The sequence below is a fragment of the Meleagris gallopavo genome, chromosome 16 (genome assembly GCF_000146605.3).
Source record: "Meleagris gallopavo isolate NT-WF06-2002-E0010 breed Aviagen turkey brand Nicholas breeding stock chromosome 16, Turkey_5.1, whole genome shotgun sequence".
Classification (NCBI taxonomy): domain Eukaryota; kingdom Metazoa; phylum Chordata; class Aves; order Galliformes; family Phasianidae; genus Meleagris; species Meleagris gallopavo.
Window position 1 is genome coordinate 192,371 of NC_015026.2, and position 12,821 is coordinate 205,191.

A 12,821-nucleotide genomic window follows, 5' to 3' on the forward strand; every position below is an offset into this window, starting at 1 on the left:
TCTCTCCTTTTCTCTTTGTTTTTTCAACTCTTGATCAGAACCGACCTTCCTTTCTCCAGTGAGTCGGGAACCTTACAGCAGCCCATGCCGCGGCGCCTCGCCTATCCCACCCGAACTGCCTGTGCCACTGCCTTGGACCTAACCTAGGATAAAGCTCTGCGTGGCCTGGGTAGGGGGGAACCATGGGGAGCTCTGCCTCGTCGCTGGCCGCAGAGACGGAGTCGGACCATGGCTTCACTAGCCCACCCTACCCAGGGCACCCAGCTGTGGGCTGGTATAGGAGTAGTCACGGTGGTCCTGTTTGGGAAAGTGACCTTATAACGCGGCAGCAACAGAATTTACACCACCGGCTGCGAAGGTAAGGAGAAGGGGAAGGAGCCTGCTTACCTGCTTACCTCTCAGCTTCAACCCAGGGCAGTGCAGTGGGGACGAGTCGCTTTGCGTCCTGCTGAGTGTCGGCTCTCATCCAGAGGCTCAGTTCCAGTCCTTGTGAAACTCAGAGCTGAATTTGCACCGATAGGAGGGTGCCAAAGCTCATCTTATTTACCAGGCTGCCAGTGTTTCCTGCAGAATAAGTGCAGGACTCATCCCACCTCTTCCTCGCTCACCCCAGTGGTGAAGATGTCTACCTGGGAATGGGATCTCCATTCCTTTAACAAGCTTGCCACCTTCTTGCTGCTCCCTTTTCACCTCCCAGCTAACTGTAACTATCAGAGATGAAGCATTATGACTCCAGGTTGAGTGGGAGAAGTAGCAAGGGTCTTTGAACTTAAAAGAGCAAGAGATGCTGTTTTCCTGAAAGTGCAGTGAAATGCTCTGAGTACCGGATTGTGGGGAACAAAACACACCAAAACAGAATGACTCTGAAAAAGAGCTCAGTGTTTCCTGCTCTCGTTTTCTGTCCCTCCTTGATAAAATCAGCATCTCAAGATGTGCCTCTGAGTCATTTGGCTGTGCTCGCTCCCCATCAGCCACCTGAGAGTGAGGAATATTTTCTCCCGTTGGAGGGCTGTGTGCTGCATTCAGACTCTGCTAGGCTGAGAGGTATGCTGAAAGCAGCTAAAAATCCCCAGCCCGGGGGCTTGACTACAGAGACTGCCGTGTTTAATGCTAACACTATCTGAGCCTTTGCCTGAAGCCTGCTTTCTGTAATGCCAGCCTGGTTGGGTGTCTGTACTTGCTCGAGTCTGTTTGGAGCCACTAGTATTTTAGGAATAGCTGCTTGCTTCTGAGTGTGCCCGAGCTGTTGTGGCTTTCCACTGGAGGCATTGCTGTGATGGTCACATCCTACCTGTGGTGTAGTCCTTGTTTTTGTTGCTGCTGCCAGTCCCAGCAAGTTCACTTCCCAGTGTCTGGTGAACGACTCGGGGTGACCCCAGGGCACGCAGCGTCGTGCTCTGCTCCTTTGTAGGCCCTGCCTTGGGTTTCCTTGCTGGGCTTATAATGGCATGGAAGCAATTCGTTGTTGTCTTTGCTCTCGGTCACGAGTTCTAGCAATGCCTAAGATGCTTTTAAAGGCTGTTTTGTGCAGTTCCCCACCACCACTGCTGCGTGTCCCAACCTGCAGGGCTGCCCATCCTGCTTGGACCTGCAGCTCTTGGGGATCCTGCAAACAGAGTTGGGCCCTTCCTGCAGGATGACTCCCTCCAAGCTGCTGCTTTCTCCTCTCTTCCCCAGATGAGTCGGGGAAAGTGTGGAAATGGCAGCAGACTGCCCTGGTACTCCTGTGCACGGCCAGCAGTGCCTCTCAGGAGCTGGCAGTGCAAATCGGTGCTCGGTGCTGCAGGGTGATGTTTGTGCAGCCCGGTTTGTGCCAGCTGTGCCTGCTGCTCCCCATCCTGAGCCTGCAGCCTGCTGGAGCTGGAGAAATTACGTGAAATCCTCATGTGTAGAAGCACATTTCCTGCACAGCCAGCCTCCGCAGCGCGGCGGATGTTGGGGCAAGCACAGGAACTTCTGCTCTTTGTGCAGATAAAGGCAGTGTCCTGTTAGGAGCAGTTTGGTGAGAATTATGCTTTTCCTCTGCTGAAGGAGAGAGCTCATCCCGGTTGAGTGCTGCGTGGTTCCTGGAGACAGGAAAATAGCTGGCCATGATTCACCGAGCAGCCTCTGCGTGGGAAGGACTTGCTTTAGGCGGTGATTATGGAAGCGGGTTCAAAAGACGTGCTGAGATCAGCCGGGCTGCCAGGCATCAAAGTCCCCACGGTTCCCATGGTGAGACTGGTGCAGCAACGGGGTGAAGCAGCAGCAGCTGCTTGGTTTCAGAGAGAAACAGATTAATGCACTTTTTTTTTTTTAAAGTAAATAGAAGCAGTCCAAGTAGGTGGGTCCGCCTCTTCATGGCCTCATCCCTGGAGCCATATAGTGCAGGAAGGAAATGGATACTGGGGAGTTGGTCTGAGGCTGGCCAGGAGTTCTGGGATAGACTTTGCTTTTCCTGCTGGTTTCCTACCCCTGCCTGAGGCCGCCTTCAGAGCTCCTAATGTTTGGCTGCTGAAGGCCAGCGCAGAGCCAAGCCTGCTGTGGTGTATCCCATGCCTCAGGGATGCATGCATATCTTGTTAGGAAAACAGGGGTGGGAGTTCTTCATGAGTGGGTTGTTCTTGGGGGAGACTTCTGTCACAGTGAGGATAGGATTGAGGGCAGAAATCAATGCTGTGTGGTGTTGGAGGTGTGCTGGAAGCTATGGTGCCTTGAGGGCTGAGGCTGGTGGTCTACAGCCCTGTCTGCTGGGGACAGCGAAAGGACCTTGGTGATGGAAGCAGTAGCCTTGTGACATCCAGATCTGAGTGCCTGTTCTCTTCTGAACAAAGCTGCTTAGTCTCTGTGCGTGTTAGCATCTCATCTTTCAAACAGGAACACACCCCTGCTTTCCCCAGTGTACCAGGAGGGTACAGCTACCTGTGGTTAAAGTTACAAGTGCATGGTAGTGAAAGGAGTCTTGTTGCTGAAATCTCTGCTTGGGGCAAAGATTTTATTTTTAAATAAATCCTCAATAGCTGTGTGTATATTTCAGATGAATTCTGGCTTAGCTTCAAGTCTGCTTGGGCTCCTTCTTGCTTGCACACATGGAGGTGTTAGGGCATTCAGCTGAGCCTGCAGACTCTTTGTGGCCAAGGTGAGGTGCCACCCCTTCATGGCAAGGTTCCTGACGTGCCAAACCCTTCATGAAGCCGCTCAGCACAGTGCCACAGGTGCTGGTGGCAGGACCTTGCTCTGCTGATGCCATTGAGTGCATTGGGAGCCAGGGGCTTGCAGTGCCTTCTCATGCTGCTGCTGGAAGTAGTGGTGGCAGCTCTTCACCGTGCATCCTTCCGTACCTGTAAGGTGCTAGGAAGGGATCGGGACACTGATTGTCTTTGAGATTCCATTCCATTCCCCATCCATCGTGAAAAGGGGAAGCAGGGTCCTGTTCTGGTCAGGGCTTTTGATGGTTGCTTTTGCATCACTGCAGAGAGATGGGCCTTCGTGAGGTCCCTGCTGGAGCTGTGCACATATCAGCACCAGGCTGCTGTGGCTTGGAGCACCCCTGGGTTGCAGCACAGTTAAATTGTGAGGTCTGTGTAGCTGAATCTGAGCGCTCTGTCCACCACTTGGTTTGGCTGGAGCTTTCTGGATGCCTTCCCTTTTCTGGAGAATTGGCATTTTCTGGAGTTTCCTGCAGCATACTGGAAAGGTTTTCTATTTTTCTCTAAAAACCTTTTCAGAATGAATACCTCTTGTGGTAAAAAAAATTATCCAAGAGATGGAACACCTCCCCTGTGGCCCAGCAGGGGCTGTGCAGCACGGAGAAGGTTCCAGGCAGACCTGATGGTGGCCCTTCAGTGTCTAAAAGGGCTGTAAGAAAGAGGGGGACAGACTCTTTAGCAGGGACTGCTATGACAGGGCAAAGGGAAACAGTTTCAGACTAAAAGAGGAGAGATTTAGATTGATGCTAACATTGGCTCTGATGCTCAGGATGTGCCTGTTCATCACGCTGGAGCAGAGCTGGTGTTGTGCAAGTGCTGCAGTGAGGTGGCTGCGTCCCTGCATCCAGCTGTGTGGCATCCAGCTGGGATGTGGTAGGGAAACCATGCTGCAGGTCGTTGCGGATACCTGCTTGGTATCCATATGGGAACATTGGACTTGGGACTGTTTGCCAGTTCTCACCAAAGCACTGGCAGCTGGAATGGTGCCTTGCCCCAGAAAGTGTGCAGTGCTGAGGAGCTGGCAGCACGTCGTGCTGTGGCTTCCATCCCTGTCCATCCGCTTTCTGTGCTGGCTGTTCCAGCAGTCCGTTTCCTCTCAAAGCCTCTTAATTGTCTAAAATGAGGCTATTTATAGCTCTGGAGCTGTAAAGAAATCAGAGGATGGTACGGAGTAGGAGAAACTGAAGTTTTAATATGGCCCCAGATGGCCCCAGTGGTATGAGGGCAAATTTCCCTTTCTCTTCCTCTGCTGCTCCTTGCCTCCAGGTCACCTTCTTCATCTCTGTTTTCAACAAGCCCGGGTAAAAGCCAGGGCAGGAGGCAGAGCTTGTGCTAAGATCTTACTGAGATGCCTGAGCGCAGTGCCTGCAGTGTTACTGTTACATGTGGAAGCTACAAGTAGGCCTGCCACTTAAATATGCCATTTAGACAGAGCAGCAGCACCTTTTCGTGGTTTTGGGATGCTCTGCAGCAGCTGAGCCCTCTTGATCACAAAGGTAGGGTCAGGTCCTCATCCAGGTGCAGGGATATAGGGTCAGATCATTCTCCAGGTGCAGGAATTGAGTAGTTTTGGTGCTCTCAGGATGTGGCTGTGCATGCAGGAGGTTGGTATCCATCTTTAGCTACGGCCAGATCCAGAGTCCTGTCCTCTTCCTCCCTTTTAGGAAGGGATCCTGGAGCTGCAATCTTGCTGTGAAAGGGGACAGTCTCTTGTGTGCTGTGGTCACTCGTGCTGGGAGGGCCTGGGAGAACACTTGGGTGTTGTGTTTGGAGCAGGTTGTTCCCAGGTGCACATATGCTGGGGGTGAGCTGAGGTGGATTGACAGGAAGTGAATTTGTTGTTCATTTTTTAAGAGTAAAAGGAACCAAAGCAGGATTTTTTTCTGGAGCAGCCCTTCTGCCTTGCTCCTTTGGCTTTTCTTTGGCTTTTCCTTTGGCTGCAGAGGCAGAAGCCTGGCCAAGTCCAATCCCTTGGCCCCTGGAGAGGTGTCATGCATGTAACCTGGAGCTGTTGGAGAAGCCTCGGTCCTCCAGCAGGAGCTGATGAATGGATGTGGTGACAGCAGTTGCTCAGGAGCCTGAGTGCTGCAAGGAGGGAGCTAGTGGGGAACATGAGGTATGTGGAGCAGAGTCCCTTGAAAGAGCCAGGGAGGAACCACATGCCCTTCCACCTGATGTTGTGCAGTGTCTGTCCTTACCTTAGGGCTGTGCTCCTGCTGCTCTGGGCTTGGCAGAGGGGGCTGGGGGCAGGACCAACTTGCTGCCTGTTTCCAGGGAACTCCCTGCCCCCTCTGAAACTGTTCAGCGCTGCCAGCTGCCCTCTGTCTTCCAGGCTTGTTTTGGAGCTCATTCCTTCCTTCCAAAAGCAGCAGGCACCAGTTGCTGCTGGATTTCCCCTGCTGGTAATTTAATCCAGTTTGACACCAGTGGCTCTGGCCTTGGGTCTCTGACTAACGTGATTCAGAAATGGGGAGGAGAATGTGTGGAGCTGCAGTTCCCTTTAGCCTGCCTCCATCCCTGGCTGCCAGCACCGAGGTGATGCTGATCCCATCTGGGCTTGGGGCCGGTGCTGGTGTGTGCCGGGACGGGGCAGCGCATGCTGAGCAAACCCTGTGTGGCCTTTGTTTGCTCATGTGAAACTGTCTAGCTGTGTGGGACTGCCATGAATAAAAGGCACTTGTTCAAGGGACACAGAAGGGAAAGATAAGCTGTGGTTTGATGCTGTTTCAGCTTGGCAAACTGGGGCTGCAAAACAAAGGACAAATTTGTCTGCTCCTGCCCAGGGGTCCGTGGTTTGTCTGAGGAGATGGCCTTTTCAGCATCTCTCCATCTCAACAGTCTGCTCTGTGCTTTCATTTGAATTGGGATCCTCTCCGTGCTCCATTATGACCCTGCCTGGTACGGCAGGGCAGCAATACTGCAGCCAGCAGTACAATGCATCCTGCAGCATCTGTGCCTGCAGCAGCACCGAGTCCCTGCGAGGGGCAGGTGCTGGAGGCCACAGAGGGGTGGTGTGAACAGCTGATCCAAAAGAACTACTCCTGCCTTCCAGATGGTATTTATGAGGCTGCAGTAGGATGAGAAAACCGGGAGGAAACTTGATCTGAATTGTGAACGCAGCCCTTCTGGATGGCGGTGGGACGAGCAGCAGGAGGCTCAGGGCACTGCCTGGGGTAGGGAGGAGAGTTTGGGCTGCCAAGCTGGCAGCTTGCTGGGAGCCAGAGGGACCTTGCTTGCCCTTGCTCAGAGCTGCATAACACAGCTTTGTCTCCAGATGCCTGGGTTTGTGCCCCACTGCACAGTGTGGGGTGGTACTGCATGCTGGAGCTGATAGGTGCAGGGAGCTGGGCTTCTGCATGGAGCTCACTGCAGGTGCTGGAGGCTGGCTCTTGCTGGCTCTTACTGCCTTTCAAGATGCAAAGGGCAGGTCTGCACCTGCTGTCCTTCCATAGCATTCCCTGATGGCAGAGTGGGGAGAAGGAGGTGCAGGTGGTCACAAGCAAGATCTTTCATCTTCCTGAAAGCCTTGTTTTTACCTGATTTTTTTTTTTACCTGCATTGCTTGGAAAAGTGAAACTCTGTGTTTATAGGTGATTTTTTTCTTCTGGTTCCTTGATACACCAGGCGCTGGTACAGCTAGCTGTACTGTGCTGTGCTGGCACCTCCCATCACACTTGTACCTCCAACTGCAGCAAATGGCTCCTCTTCACCTTTCCCTGCCAAGGAATCCAGGCTTCTTCTGCTGCCTCACCCCACAGCTGCTCTGACTGTCTGCAGAGAGGGACAAATGTGGAAACACCTGTTGCTTCTGAAATGTGAAAAAGCTGTTGCAGAAGCTGCAGGGTTGCAGTGCGTGGCACAAATCTGCCTGGTCACTGCAGCTGTTGTCATTTTGCCTAGCAACTTCTGTGGTCCATGCAGTAACATGTGTTGGGCACGTCCTTGTGTCCCACGTACCCCAGGGCATCTAGCAAATAGCAAAGCTTGGCACAATGGCTTGTTTTTCTTAGTGCTCGAATGCTGTGTCTTGCAGGCATGCTGATGTGGGAGCTGCAGCCCCTGGCTCACCGTTGTGCTCACAGTGGGGATCCATCCATCCATCCATCCTGTGCAGAGATGAGGTTGGGGCTGTGCCTTCTCTCTGCCCTGCACCCATGGGTGGGCGCCTTCAGGTTGTCCTTGCAGACCTGAGAGACACCAGTGGGAGCATGCATGGTTGGAGAGCTCTGGGAGTGATAAGGAAGAGCAGGAGCTGCCCTCTGTGGTGGGAAGCACTGTGTCCCACTGTGGGGACAGGTTGCTGAGCTGTGGGGAGCAGCCCCAGCGTGGCCTTAGTTGGCACTTCTTAGTGGTGTGTGGACACATGAAGGTTAACCATACGTGCTCCAGCTGGGAGCATCCTCTAGATTCCGGCTGTCAAGGCACTAACTTAAGTATGCTTCATCTTTACGAGGCAGTAAACAGTACCATAGCCTGAATTACTGAGTCCAGAGGCCTCCTGGGGGCAGTATGAATTGTAGTGACTTCCCTGGTAATTACTGTCTGACTGCTGGAGCAGGGCATGTCTCAGACATGTTGCTGGCTCAGCGGAGGTGGCAGTAGCTGCAGAGTGTGCGGTGTGAGTATGCCGTGGTGCTGCTCTGCTCCAGGCCCTTTTCACTCTCCAAAGCCCACCCAGCACTCCTCTGAGATACCAAACAGATGCTGATAACCATTCCTTCCAAAGTTCAGACATGTGAGAAGGAGAAGTAAGTGACCTTTGTAGGCCTGCTGTACATGGGCATTCACATGCATTCATTTGGAGCTGCTGGTGGTGGAACTCAGGTTGTTTGGCTGTAGATGAGTGTGCAAAGCTGGTGGTCTCCTGGAGGTGCAGGAGCTCATCTCTGACCTTGGTGGGTAGCAATGGAGTTTGTGTTCAAGCAGTGCTGGAATGAGAAGGTGGAAGTTAGGGAGGGACAGTCCTCCTTCTGCCCTTTGGAGATGACCCCTTGTGCCATTTCCTGCCATTTGTGTCAAGCCTGAGTGCAGCTGCTTGTGGAGATGGGTGGACTTCTGTTAACCAGACCTTTTGTGTGCTCCCCTGTGAAGCGAGCCCAGATACTAGCATGGCAAGAAGTGAGGGCTGGAGCACAGCAGCCGGAAACTCAGGGTGAATTATTCCTTGGAAATGTGAGTGTTGGAAGCAGACAGCTTTGGAGCTGTGTCGATGCTCCAGTTCTCCTCCCTCCCCTTCCTTTCATTCTCTCTTTCTGTTCTCTCACTCTTTCCTTTTTATTTTAACGGCACTACAGATTGCAGGATAAATCTTAGCCAAGTTGATGTCCACCACTAAATCTCTTCCATTTCCCCACACAGGAGAAAAGTTGCACGAGGAGTAAGGGCTGTGGATGAGTCCCTGGTGCATGTGGTTTACAGTCCCATCAGCCTTTCCTGTCTCTTTCCTGCTGTGGCCCTCAGTCTGTCTAGTCTATGGGACCTGGTGTTTTGGAAAGCAGTGTGAAATAGTGCTGAACGTGGGAGAGGATGATAGGATGAACATGTATGTTGCTGTTGTTCAGCTGTGTGACATCTGAAATTGTTCCCTTTTCTTAAAGATAATAGAAGATGGTCTTCATCCCAACAAATGGACCTCTTCCTCCAGACCTGGCCCCCATGCAGGTGCTCTTCTGATGCAGAATGCATATATCATCTACAGCCTGGGCACAGTATTAAGGCACAGTATTATGGGTGCAAGATAAAAGCACAGACCGTGCCTCCACCTTAGCCTCATTTTTGCTGTTCCTGAGACTTCAAAGGCATTTTCTATGTTGGATTCTTATAACTCTGGGAAGGTGTTGAAAGCTGCAAGGATAGGTCTGCTTGAGATCAGTAAGGCTTTTTGGTACTGATGCAGAAACAAAGATGCGAAAAGGAAAGGCAAAAACTGCAGAACTGCACTGCAAAGCCGTGAGATCTGGGGGTTTGGGAGAGCTGGGATTTGTGCAGAGAAGCGCAGGGCCTGCAGTCCCTGCAGTGTCTGGGGACTGCAGGGCTCTGACTCCAGATGGTTGCCTCGTCCTTGCCCTGTTCTGTTCAGGGAGCGCAGGCTCCTCTGAGGCAGTCTGCAAACCCTCACTTGAAAAGAAATTCCTTAATTGGCTTAAAGGCAGTTAGGGAAATGAAAACAGCAAGTAGAGCTTCCTCGTCATCCTGATTTCTTTCCTCCACGGGGATTACTTTTGGAATGGTTGTTCAGATATACCTCAAATGCAGATGGCTAAGGGGGGGGAATTGGGTGTCTTTTGGTCTCAGGAGTCCACCCATCTTGCAGAAGCTGTCCCAGCTCCTTAGAGAGAGCAGCTTCACGAGTTCATCTTCTTGCTCCTTTCCTTGCTTTTCCCCTCCCCACTGGGAGCAAGTAAATCTAAAATGCAGCCATGGGAATCAGTCCCATCTTTGCTTTTCTGTCTTATGGTCTCACATCTGTAGCACTGAAGGGCTCCTTCTCGTTCTCTGCCTCCCTGCTCAGATCCTCCTTCAAAGACCAGCCAATTCTCTGCTCCTCCAGGGTCTGTTTCAACTTCAAGCTGGAGAGAGGTGATCAAGGCTGCCCTTTGAAGCTTGCTGTGCCCAGGTCTGTGAGCTCCCCCTGTGCTTCTGCAGTTTCCTGTCACAGCTGGGCTGCAGGACACGCAGCTGGTTGATGGGACAGCAGTCCTTGTTGGGATTGTTTTCCCCACCAAAAAGAAGTACTGCCCTTACTGCCCATAGCCACAACTGGCTATTTCTCATCTGAGCTAACTCATCACCTGCACAGAGCCTGCTGCAACCTGTTTATAGCCGAACAGGTATAAGTCTTGCTGGCACTGAAGAAATCGAGTGCATTGTCAGAGAGGAGCTTGGAACTCATTCACAGCTCTTGCTCTGAGGCTGTTCTCTGCTCCTCTGTGGCCAGGTGCTGGTGTTGGGGTGCTCAGAGGTCCTGGTAGCTCACCAAGTCCCAGGTTTGGATGCTTATTTTGTCCTCTTAAGATTCTCTCCACATACACCCACGAACCCTTTAATAGCTGTAATAAACCATATGCCCCTGTTATTTAAATAAAATAAATAAAGTTGGAAAAGCCTCCCAGGAGCATCTGGAACTTCACCACCTGTAGAAAATTGATAATTAAAGGAACTGTGTATGTAGTAGTGGGGAGAAGAGCCCATAAAAACAGCGTCAGTGGAAAGAGAGGAGTGTCTGATTCAGTCTTTCATCTTCCTGTTGGCAGCACTCGGATGTGACTCCAGCTGCTTTTTATTCTGGGATACAGGCAAATGTATGATCCCAGAGAGGCTGGGGAGAGCTGTGCTGCCTAAAGTGGCCATCCTGGCTTAGATGAGGCACAGACTGAGCACTGCAGTGGTGCAGCACGTGCCTTTATGTCTTCACACAGTTCGATTGCCAAGCCCTGTGACTTCTGGGCTGAGAACAGTTCAGTATTCTTGGTCTGCTTGATTTCTGTGATTATTGTTTGCAGACAGCAGGACCGACTTGATCCCAAGGTTTGGAAATCATTAACAAGCAGTTTAGAGGATGATGAATGAATAAAAATTGCAAGGACTTAAGAAATTCATATTTGGCTTCTGGACTTGTCGCAGACTTAGTGGTTGAGGGCAGTCCTTGGTCTCTCAGTGCTTTGTTCACTGTCTGGATCACACACCCCTGCAGGAGGAGAATCCAAGGCTCCAAAGCAGGTGCAGAGCTGCACAGTTAGTTACACAGAGGGGTGCACAGTCTTAGCTGTCTCACGTGCTGGTGGTATTTCTTAGGCTGGAGTGGCGAAGCTGTTCCCAATCCTGACCAGAGCCTCCCCAGATGCTTGATAGAAAGAAGCAACTTATCAGCCAAGCAGGTGTTGCAAGGCAGGGAGGACACAGTCATGTCTGCGTTTGCTGGAGACCGAAGGGATGCTGGAGTTACATTGCTTGTAACAGAAGGAAGGAGTTGTGCTGCTGCCTGTATTCTTTTGGCTAATCTGAACGCTTAGCATCCCAGATTCTTCTTGCTGCAGATCTTTTACAAGTTGAAGGCTTTTATTTCCCGGCCTCCTGCACTGTGGACAGTCCGTGGCCAACTTGTTGCTGAATGCCCCTCAGTGCTGTGTCTCATTTCCGAGGCACTTGTGCCCAAAGGTTCAACCACCTCTGAGATGAAGAGTGGGGATGTGGCCCCTCCGGATGGGAATACAGGGAGAGCTGTCCTGGCGTGTATCCAAGTGCAGTGGCCAGCACACTCTGTGCTTGCCGTCCTCCAGGATGCTGGGTGAGTAGGCAGGTGTCTTTTGCAGCCTTGTTCTTCAGAGTTGCTGATATGCATCACTCACACAGGGAGATATATCATTTGACTGCCAGTACCCTCCCCTCGCTGCTCCAGCACGTAAGCCTCTGTGTGGTACACTGGGTTTGATAGAAGGAGCCAACCCTGCTGCAGGCTTTCACTGTTTGTCAGAATAAATTGCTTCTTCCTCCAATTGCGAGGAGGAGATGCTGGTTCATTTGACCTGAGCCTGAGCAGCACCCACGGCAGCTTCTCCCCCTGTTCTTCCTTCTTCTAAGCCTACAAGGAGAGCAGAGCCTGCAGGCTCCCCAAAACATGTCTGATGCAGCAGCAGATTTTGTGCAGTACTGCATTCATCTGCTTGCCCTGAAATAGTACGGCAAGAGGAACAGAGCTGGAGAAGGTGCAGGTGATCCAGGAGGGGAAAGGCTGTGGAGGCAGCTGTGAGGTTGGTGGATTTACTCCTCACTGAAGCCTCTGCTCTCCATACAGGGCCAGGCAGCTCTGTTCACCCTTGGTCCTGCCTCATACTCCCAGCATGGATAGAGATGAACATGGCTCCAGTGCAGCAGGCTGCTCCAAACTGCCTTGTTCATTTTTCCAGTGTCTGGCAGTGGGTGAATGTAAGCACCCTTGAAAGCAGTATCTGGAGCCAAGGGCTTGATGGAGAGAGTGGGTGCATGTGTGTGTGAGCTCCCATCCTGATTTGTTTGGGACACTGCCCTGAGCTGCTGCTCTGTGTGTTGAGATTCTCCTCTGGCATCAGTCTTCTTCTGAGGAGTTGCAACTATTGTTCCTGAGGTAGAAGAGAGAACATTCAGGTTTGTGCTCTGCCTTCAGGCTTCTTTTTGCCAAAGGAGAAGAGCTGTTCAGGTACTCTGGGAGATTGCAGTGCTCCCTGGTTAGGGGCACTGGTGGCAAATGGCTCAGAAAGAACCACCATCCTCACCTGTGCTGTCTATAGGGTGGCAGTGATCATTGTGCCCTGATCTGACCAGAGGATGAACTCTAGGGACATCCGGAATTGCCAGAATTCATCTTTCTTCTTCTGTGTCTTGGGAAACTTTTCCTTTCTGCAGATCAGTGCTGGCTTAGTTGCTAAACAAGGGCTGCTTTCCTGAGGCATAGGGCTGGCTTTGTTTTCTGTTAAGGCCTGTTAATCACCCTAAAAGGGTGGCTGACAGTCACTGTCAGTGACCATGGTGTCTCACCGCCTTTCGTATTGCCTGCCAGCTCACGGTCCTGCCTGCAGTGCTCTGAGCATGGCTGGTAGCTTCATGGACTGGCACGGGACGGTGATGCTGCAGAGCCTGGCAGTGAGGGCTGGCTCC

General features: G+C 51.9%; 1 protein-coding gene across 1 annotated transcript in view; it reads left to right on the top strand.

The window, feature by feature from the left end:
- The first annotated feature begins 187 nt into the window (after positions 1–187).
- Positions 188–12,821, top strand: part of CAPN15 (calpain 15) — a 35,072-nt gene continuing 22,438 nt past the window's right edge. Inside the window, exon 1 of the mRNA XM_010719305.3 lies at positions 188–358. The gene's annotated coding sequence lies outside the window, so the exon portion shown is untranslated. The remainder of the gene's footprint in view (positions 359–12,821) is intronic.